The sequence below is a fragment of the Zophobas morio genome, unplaced genomic scaffold, assembly GCF_036711695.1.
Source record: "Zophobas morio isolate AGI-343-1 ecotype UQ-CSIRO unplaced genomic scaffold, CSIRO_AGI_Zmor_V1 ptg000029l, whole genome shotgun sequence".
In the NCBI taxonomy this organism is placed as follows: Eukaryota; Metazoa; Arthropoda; class Insecta; order Coleoptera; family Tenebrionidae; genus Zophobas; species Zophobas morio.
Window position 1 is genome coordinate 3,257,216 of NW_026972134.1, and position 10,992 is coordinate 3,268,207.

General features: G+C 34.6%; 1 long non-coding RNA gene across 1 annotated transcript; it reads right to left on the reverse strand.

Annotated features, from left to right (window-relative positions):
• Positions 1-6,669: 6,669 nt before the first annotated feature.
• LOC135137526 (uncharacterized) lies at positions 6,670-7,840 on the reverse strand. The gene is made up of 2 exons (XR_010281840.1): positions 7,794-7,840; positions 6,670-7,740 (listed from the first exon to the last, which is right to left on the reverse strand). It is a non-coding gene; the product is annotated as an uncharacterized LOC135137526 (long non-coding RNA).
• Positions 7,841-10,992: the final 3,152 nt, after the last annotated feature.

Below are 10,992 nucleotides of genomic sequence, written 5' to 3' on the forward strand. Positions count from 1 at the left end.
TAATGAAAAACAGATAGAGGGCCAGGAGACCAAAAGTTTCAAAGAATGACTGCGTTAGGAAAAAATTGTCGAGCGGTTTGTCTGAGATGTGTACAGAAATTATTCCGGCGACTTTCTTCACTGGACGCTCTTGGCTGACTTCATTAGCTGAATAATCCATTCCCGACGGTTGCCTCTATTTAAACCCATACTTCTCCGATCGAGATCTTTCACGAACATCCATCGAGACTTCCCTGGACGCCGCTTGGAGATTTCCGGTAACCGGCTCCAGACTTGTCTTTATGGTTAGTTACTTCGGACCAGTGGGTCACAGAACATGGAAGGCTCATTGGTATGCGTACGTTTAATTCGAAGTTTTGGACTGATCTCAGCCTATGTCCTTATTTCGTGTTACCCCTCACTCGTGAACATTGACTTAACCGACTGGCCTGGATTAGAGAACGGCTGCACTGAAACCAGGAATGGAATTCAGTTGTCTTTAGTGACGAATCCAGATTCTGTTTAGATATCCATGATGTCAGGCAAGGGTATGAATGCGACGTGGTGAAAGACGTGATCTTCAATTTTCTGTGGAAAGGCATCTGCACCGCACTGTTGGGTTTATGGTTTTAGAGGGGATTGCCCGTGGAAGTAGGTCTCCTTTGCTTTTTATCAGAAGCAATATGACCATCCACGAAGTACTGGAAGCTCATGTTCTACCCTATCTTAGGACCCTCCTAAATCCTCTTTTTCAACAAGATAATGCGCGACCGCATGTAACCAGAGCTACACTGGAATTCTTTCAACAAAATCGCGTCAATTTCTTGGCTTCGCCACCTCGATCTCCGGATTTTCCACCCATTGAACAAGTATGGGACATTATGGGGAGAAGATTGCTCCATTTACCCAATCCTCCACAGACTCTGACGGACTTTCGTCAGGTACCCTGGGATGCTATACCTCAGGAGGAAATCGATCACCTCATTAGAAGTATGCCCAGACGTGTTGCTGAGTGCGTAAAGCACCGTGGAGGTCCTACACACTATTGTGGCTTTCTTGCATAATGATGGTCTGATTAACTTCAAATTTTGAACATTTACTTCTATTGCAGTAATAAACACATATATCAAAAATGATTAAAATTTGCTTACTATTACTGTGTTCTGATTTTCATGTGACTTATCGCCATGCAAGCACTCGAAGTGTAGGTACGTGATATTTTTTTGATTAATTTTTCTTCAAGCGAATATAAGTGAAGAATAAGTTAATTACGTATGGTGAAACTTATTAATCAGGTAACAGAAAAATTAAACAAGAATTATTAATTAGTTTAACAAAATTCGAAATGACCACCTTCACATTCCAGACAATAGGTCAGCCTATGGTAAAAGTCTTGAACAGATTAGGGTTAAGCTCATTGCAGGCATTTCTTATCCGGTCTTTTAATTCTTCAACATATTAATAATATCATAATGTTATCGTAATCTTGGTATCATGTTGTTATAAACCGTATTTTTTAAATGTCCTCAAAGGCAAAAATCATTCGGAGACAAATCTGGCGACCTTGATGGCCAAGCAATTGGCCCAAATCTTTCTATCCATCGCTCTGTACACATTTCGTGTAAATAATGAGTTATCGATGTTATCATTGCAGTTGAATGTGGGCGAGCTCCATCCATTTGAAACCTAACATCATTAATATTTAAGTTTTAAATTTAGGGCACTATGTGGTTACGAAACAGGAGGAATTACAATTCAAATTTCCTTCAATATAGTATTTGACCAATATCTGCAAAGAAAGGAAAACGAAATGAAGGGTCTTTATTTGTAAAAATACGATGTCTTGTAAAATGTTTTCATTATTGTTTATTAAATTAAATAGTGTTTAGCAAAAATCCGTTATTTTAATTTTATCTTTGGGACTTATTTGGTGATTTGTGAATTTATAAGGTTTGTATTTAAACTGATTTAAAACTTTGCAAATTGAAAAATGAGAAATTCCAAAGAGGTGGCTTGTCATGGTTAACAAAGACATCGGATTCGCTTCGGCATAACATAAGATGTTCAATTGTACTTCTTCAGTCAGGACATAATTTGATCTGTTTCTCCTGTGTTGTTTATAGTTATTCGACCCACGTTAAATTTTGCAATAACATTATAAATTGTTCCAGTTGACACAGTAGAGTGTTTGCACAAAGGATTTTTTCGCTTATAAAAACACGTCGTTATGATTATAATCATATCGACCGGTGTAACGTATACCGTATACACAGATTTTAATTATCACGTATGTTTGATGTTTGATGTAATATTGGTTATATACTTCCAATAAATTGACTGTGACATTGATGTGTTTTTTTTTTTTTAGACTGAATATAGCGACTTTATGGTGTATATTCAGACTTAAAAAAAATGTCCCTGTGTAATAATTGTCTCTTTCATTGTAAATCATTTAATAATTATTATAGAATCTCGAAAGTTGTTTTGTTAATCTAATCAATGCATATCATTACTTGGTCTTAGTACCCGTAATGATAGAAGTCTTGCCTGAATGCCGGTCATTTCCGGGTCAGTGGTGGGTCTTAATTATTGATAGTAAAAAAATTGTGTGAAAGGTGCGGTGCATTTAAGTAAAAAGTGAATAATGGAGTACTAATTTCTGGAAAGCATGTATGGCGACGATTTCGGTGCAAGCATAATTTCATTGGTTGATATCTGAAAAATTCTCCAATCCGATTGGTTCAAATATTTAAAATGCGATTTTCGGTGCAAACGAAAGGAATCTAACCACACGTTGTAGTTATTATATTATTGCGTTCTCTAATTATTATTGGAGATTTTAATATAAATTTCCCAACTAAAGAAAAGAACCTTAAGAAATTTTCGGATTGTACGTGAATGTATTCGCTTGAGTACACATCTAGATCATCTTTTAACCAATATAGAGGAAGAATAATTCAATGACAACAGTAAACATAACTCCTGATCAATTTAATCAGCATAGCACAATCTATTGTCAATAAGCTGCCTACTGCAAATGTAATCCAATAAATATTATGACAAACACCTGTACTAGGCATAATTGTTTACGTAATAGTAACGCCGAAGATATATATGGTTTTGTTATCCCATTAAAAAAGTATGTAAAAAACCTACTAATTTCTGAGATTACGAAATTGTGTAATTATTGTATAGAAGAAAATATCATCTCTTTTTGTCTGAAAGTGGCGTTAGTTGTACCTATACATAGAAAAAGGGGACTCTGATGAGCTAAATAATTACCGGCCTATTTCTCTTCTCCCTGTTTTGTCCAAGATATTACAGAAACTTAATCAAATCTTAAATTATTTACAAGCAAACGATATCTTATCGCAGTGCCAATATGGATTTTCCAAAGGTCGCTCTACTATATCAGCAATTCTAAATTTTACTAAAAACGTTTTTCAATTTTTTGAATCTAAAAAAAATTACTCTACATATTTTTTGGACCTCAGTAAAGCTTTCGATTGTGTTTCCCATTACATTCTAATAAGAAAACTATTTTATTATAATTTTCATCCCAGTGCTACGAAGCTACTATTGTCTTATCTTAGTAACCGAAGTCAGTGTATTAAAATAAATGGAAAACTACCAAGCAAATTGAATGTTGAATATGGCGTGCCCCAGGGGTATATATTGGGACCGGTACTTTTCTTATTTTACATAAATTATCTACCAAACATTCTCACTCAGACTGACATAATTTTGTATGCCGACGATACAACTATAGGTACAGATTTATCTTATGACAACCTTATTACCAAGAAGAAACAACTTAATACCTTAGCCGAAGAATGGTTTATAATCAATAGATTGTCCTTAAATACATGTTATTCTGCGCTAGACAATACCTAGTCAGACTTTACAAAATTCCTTGGTATAGTGTTCCAACTGCTGGTTCGTTTTTATGATTGTATCCTATTATTGTGAAGGAGTTAAGTGTTCCACAATAGGCGTCTGCCGCAAGTAATCCAGCGGTCATAAACCATCAAGGGACCAACTGCCTACACTACACAGGGCTGTATGCGCCCGTAAACCTTTAAGATGATTTATGGCGCGGCTGTTTACATTTTCAATAGAGTTTCTAATACTTGCCGTAATTGAGATTACAGTGCCATAAAAACGAAGTCCGAGTTGGACTACTATATACATATCGATTTTCAATTGAAGTGGCACAAACATGGAGAACAAATTTCAAATAAATATTCATTTTCATCTTCAGTATGGTATCTTGGTTTGGGATCACTCACTTCAAAGTGCGTTTAAACTGCAACGAAGAAGTGTTAGAGTCATATATTTCTTATAAAATGGGTGAGTTATACTCGAGTACTCTCAGATTTAAGAAGAGTATAATACACCAATACAGTCGATAATTCTAATACTCGCAAATTTCAAATAACTAACCTTAGCATCCTGGACACTTTTCTTACTACTTCAACAATGTGTTCAATATAATAAACGAAAACGTGGGATCGAATGTAACTTCTAAGTCCTTAACAATGTTACAACGTTTAATAATATTGTTGTTAACGCAGTAATTGAATGTTATGATTTTTTTCCTTATTGTCAATGTCATTATTTTAGATTTATCTAGCTCTTGGTCTTCATAACTTTTATCATAATATTGCAAATATTGACTGATCATTTATATGCGACATTAGCTTAAATGGTGATGCAAAATTTTATAATTTTTTATACATTTTGTCTTCTGCCGTTGAGAGAAATTTTGTACCAGAAAAAGTTGCTCTCAACAATGATGGTAAACCTATTAATATTCACTACTTCAATAACAAACTAAATGCGTCCACATTTCAGTTTTTCGAGTATTCCCATATAACGAATAATTCAGTACATTGTCACTAACATATTTGCCAAAATACAGAAATCTTCTTTGAAGCCGCTCTATGTCACTAATATATTCATTATAAAAAGGGGACCACACTACGCAACAGTATTCTAACTTACTTCTCACTAACAGTTTTAAACAATTTACGTTTTTAAATTGAGACGTGTTATGAGTAGTAAAACCTAGCATTTTAATAGCTGAATTAACAACACAATTTACATGAGGTACAAACGACAGCGTGCAATCCATAACAACGCCAATATCCATTAACTGTAAACATCTTTTAAATTCAACATTATTAATATGGTACCTATTTCTAATACTTTCTGATTTTCTTCTAAATTTATTATTTTGCATTTTTTGTTCTTTACTTTTAACTAATTATTACTACGCCAGAGCAGGAATACATCTAAATTATTTTGTAAATACTCACAATCATTTTTGTTTGTAACTATCTTCGCTATTTTTAGGTCCTCCGCATACAGAAAGAGCTTACACTTCAAAACTTTGACTATGACATTAATAAACATTAGAAATAACAAAAGGCCCAAGTTCGACCCTTGCGTCACACGAGAATAGACGTGATATAATTGCTATCTTGTGTCTACATATTCCACATACTGAAATATATGATATATTAATGAACAGAACGACTTAATTATATTATCACATAATCCGTATTGTTTTAATTTGTAAATTAACATACAGTGATCTACTCGATCGAACGCCTTACTTAGATCTGTATACAGGGTGCCGCATCCAAGTCTGGATATAGGGAATTAACATGCGAATTGGTTTTTATTTTATAATATCTCCCCAGATCACTTTAAAGCTATTATTGAGTGATGGCTTTGTGGAGGTCGAAGAGGGCTATCGGCCAGTATTTTTTTCAAATCGTTGCATCGCGCTCATTCACTGTAAAAAGGTTTTAAATATCGTATTTTGAAATTCGCGCCCGATCCGAATTGTCGCGAAGTGTTCCGTCGTACTGTCGAAGTTCGGCGATCGCGTATTTTCATTATCCATGCAAAATTCAAATGTCAAAGTGAAATTAGAAATTATTCTCATCAGAAATCTACGAACAAGTCAAACTGAATTATTTTATCCAGTGTGATGATTATTGTAGGACAAATTAAACGGAATAAATGCACAAATTGATCCATTCATTCGTCATAGTGCGCGACCCCGTCAAACGAGCCATCTCGAACTACAATCAGACCGTATCCAAAAAGCCCAAGATTAAGACTTCAAGACTTCGAGCAGCTGGTCTTCCTCAAAACCCCATCAAAGCCCATCGGCAGCATTGCGACATTTTCTGGGAGCCATCAAGCTAGGAATGTACTCGGGCTGCTTCACTCACTAATCACTGAACGACTCAAATTGAATTATTTTATCCAATATGACGATTATTGTAGGTCAATTTAAACGGAATAAATGCACAAACTGCACAAAATATTTTATTAGGTTATGCTATGTTCTACTGCGATTAGATGAAAAAGCGGGGGCCTGCATGTTCTTCAACAGTTAATTTAATTAGTAGGTAATTTGGATAAATTTCACCCTTTTTTTTGGAATCACTAAAGATTGGAAGTCAATTGATTTTACATTCGTTAAGCAGGGATGGATTTTTTGCCTCCAGGAAGCATGTTCATTACAGGAAATTTTTGAGAGAGAAATGTAGAACATTGACTCATCAACATTTTAAAGTATTTTTCTCTATTACGAATGTGTTTTGGGATTCAGAAACTTTTGTATTACTGTTTTATTTGTTTATTGTGTTAACAACAACAAAAATAAAAATAATATTTCGCAAAATAAAGTTACATTTATTTTCAAAGGTGATAAAAATTACATAAAATCAGGTGGGCACGACGTTTTCTAGGGGTCTTAAACAGATGAGATAGAAGAATTTCAAAAAGCATCATGACAAAAAATTGAAGCCTGGGGACTACTTCTCACATATAGAGTTTTACGAAGGAACGCTTGAGAGAATCTAGGCTGATGGAGAGTTTTTGAGGAAAATTTGTTTTACTGACGTTCATTTGGTCTTAAGGGAAGTTATAATCGTCAGAACGATCAAATTTGTGCATTACACAACCCTCACGTGGTCCATGACCTTCGTTATCAATGGCGTGCAATTGTCAGTGTATGACTGGGGCTTCTAGGACATCATGTCATTGCACCTTTTTTCATCGAATTCGGATTGAATGCTCAGAAGTAGGATAATATGCTAGCTCAGCAAATACTTCCTGGGACTTGAAGGGTGCGGCATCTGCAGCAGGTCTTTTACATCCAGGACCAAATCTCCAGCCATACAGTTCGCATAAATGTTGTTTATTTGAACCAGTATTTTTCCGCAATGTTGGAATGGAAAGTTTGCACCGCCCCATTGGCCTGTGCAATCGCCGGATATAAACCCCTGAGAATTTTTTCTTTGGAGATTTCTTCACGACGATCTGCATTCAGACAAGCTATACAAACAGAGAAGCGCTGAAACAAGCAATCCAGCAATATTGTCTTCAGATTTCAACTAAAATGCTGATCAACACGCGTAGGAGTTTTGAAGATTGGCTTACTTACTGTACAGCTGCTGAGAGCAGTCTTTTTGAGCAATTCTTGAAAATAGTGCAATACTTCTCCAGATTCATACAATATTTCATTACTTCATTCATCAACAATTGTTAAGTTTTGTTATTTGTAGTTATCTAAATGGTTCATTAAAAGGTCCTCTTCAAAAGCGCCAGCTATTTTGATAGTAAACCTTATCATCACACAATAAGAAAAGCGGGCCCTCGCTTTTTCATCTAATCGCAGTAGAACATGGCATTTTAATGAGATTTTAGTAATAAAGACTCGATCAGCACCAGCAACATAACCTAATAAAATATTTTGTGCAGTTTGTGCATTTATTTCGTTTAAATTGACCTACAATAATCGTCATATTGGATAAAATAATTCAATTTGAGTCGTTCAGTGATTACTGAGTGAAGCAGCCTGAGTACATTCCTAGCTTGAGGGCTCCCAGAAAATGTCGCAATGCTGCCGATGGGCTTTGATGGGGTTTTGAGGAAGACCAGCTGCTCGAAGTCTTGAAGTCTTAATCTTGGGCTTTTTGGATACGGTCTGATTGTAGTTCGAGATGGCTCGTTTGACGGGGTCGCGCACTATGACGAATGAATGGATCAATTAGTGCATTTATTCCGTTTAATTTGTCCTACAATAATCATCACACTGGATAAAATAATTCAGTTTGACTTGTTCGTTGATTTCTGATGAGAATAATTTCTAATTTCACTTTGACATTTGAATTTTGCATGGGTAATGAAAATACGCGATCGCCGAACTTCGACAGTACGACGGAACACTTCGCGACAATTCGGATCGGGCGCGAATTTCAAAATACGATATTTAAAACCTTTTTACAGTGAATGAGCGCGATGCAACGATTTGAAAAAAATACTGGCCGATAGCCCTCTTCGACCTCCACAAAGCCATCACTCAATAATAGCTTTAAAGTGATCTGGGGAGATATTATAAAATAAAAACCAATTCGCATGTTAATTCCCTATATCCAGACTTGGATGCGGCACCCTGTATATAACATCGACCTGTTTTTTATTGTCAAGAGCATTCGCGGCATACTGAACAAATTTACATAGGTTGGTCGCCGTTCATCGGCCTTTTACAAATCCATGCATTCCCGCAAACAATTTAGTAAAATTGCTCAGCAAATTTATGGGCCTATAATTGCTCACATCATTCATTCTTAGATTCTAATTTGAAAACTGGACATTCTCACGAAACTTTTCATTTTTTGGGAAAATGTGCCCTATTTATAATTAAATTAAACATATATAAGAGAGGTCGTACGAAACAGGGTAAGCAATCACGTACCAGGAACGATGGTATGTTATCCGGTCCCATAGTAAGCGTATTTTTTAGTTTTCTTTCAGCAGCGTAGAAATCGTCACATCTTTTGCAAAATGATCGTCACATATTCGCCCTTGTCTTGGAATTTCCATAGCATTTAGTTTCTTCCATTGGAATCGCGCTTAAAGATTTTTCCGTGTTCTGAACGGTTATGACAATCTTTTATTCTGCTGCCGGTCATTTTTTAAATAAAACTTGACGAACGTCTGTAATCACTAATCAATGTCAGTTTGACAGTGTACAGCACTGCATTAAATTGCTTAAAATTTAAATAAATCTTGGAAAAAATGATCCACCAATTAAAATGTATTCCTTCGTTTCTCCTACCCTTATTGATATTTATATTATGTAGGTACACTAGAGGTATCGATGGATTAAACGCAAAAACTTTAAAAAACATAAAACATGTTATAGACATTTCATTAACTTATAGCACTATTCTGCGGGTTATCAAAAGCGTTCGATTGCTCATCAATTGAACTTCTCAAAGAAAAACTTGAAATTTGTAACTTTGAAAAACAATCAGTCCACATATCTTCAGACGTACTGTGGTGTACCTAAAGAGTGTGCCTTTTCCTGGTTTATATAAATATATATTAGTAATAGTCAAAACACCATTGTTTATGGTGTACTTATGTTATATGCCGTGTTATACCACGTAACACTTTAATGTTATGAACTTTGAAAAATTACTAATAGACATGGAAAAAAAATCTGCTGTGTTTAGTAACGAACTGAAAGAGTATTCCATTGGAATAAGAAAGATAACTTGGGTGTGAGCAATCTTTGAGTGACAACTGGGTACACCCAATATTTATTGAGCCTTTTTCTAACCATTGTTTGTAATAACACTAACAAAGCGATTACACACGCGGTTGTGACAAAATTCATTGTATACACAAACTAGAGATTGCGAGCTCTACTTTATATCCTGATTTCACATTTTTGGTCGCGGCGACAGAAAATCGCTTCTATTAGTGAAACCAGCAACAGAAAACCTTGTGTGAAATCACTGTGTAATTTTTAGAAAAAAAGCAGGTATGTAGGTTTCATAGAATGTGCTTTCAAAATCGGGTAATGTTATCTTTTTTCTTTAATTTGTTATTTAAGTGTTAAAAAGTAACATACAATAAGAACTGTCAATAAAAATGTAGCAAAATGATAACAAAAACGGAGTTTTTCTGGTTCGGTTCCACTAGCTAGTTTTGTCAAGAATGCATCAAAGTGTTCGCTTTAGTGGTGTCCACGGCGCAACGAACGGATTTCCAGTTTTGTATAATCCGTAATAACTATTATCCGTGAATTGATGTATATGTATAATTAAGTGTGGATCGCTACACGGATCTAGAATTCTTACCTTAACGGATCATTTTAAAATCCAAATTCTCCCAACTTTCGGAATACAAATCGTTCTAAATTTGTAACTTTGCAAAATACACGTCATTACAGTAAGTTTGTTTTAAAACTATTATTAATGATTTATAAATATCTAGGAAAATTATATTCGAGTTAAACTTGAATATTTCCATACTTCAAAAAAATTTGCAAGGATTTTTTTGGCCCAGTATCTTAGTGCGTGTAAGTTCAAATTAAATTCAAATTCAAATTACTTACTACACTCGATGATCTTGCACATCAAATTCAACAATCAGTGAATGAATGAACAAACGAATAATTACAACAATACATTGCTTCTACCACAGAAAGAAAATAAAAATTAATTCTAGTCGCATCAGAATACATTATAAAATAATTTATTTATTTGACACTGTTTATAAATGCTGCTCGTTTAATCAGTTCGCATTTGGAGAATTCTTCAGTAGTCTGCTCATTAATAATTACGTATTTTTTTCTAATTTCTTTAATTTATGAAAGCATATTTCTTTTCATTAACGATGCTGTGTCTAAAAAAGAAAACGAGAAAGAAAGAAACGTTGTATACAAATTTTCAGTCATTATGATTTTACATTCTGAATAGGCACTAATCTGAATCTGACCTCGGTATTTAATTCAGAAAAATTCCTATTAATATTTATTAATCTGGATTTTTATGTGTACCGGATCTGGTTTTAAAAACACGGATTATGATATTTTTATGTATGAATTCCTACATTGCAAATTCACTTCAAGCAAAAAAAACATTCTTTGCATTTTTACTTCCCGAGCGTAAGCGTTTTCTGGAGTACGAAGAAATAAGT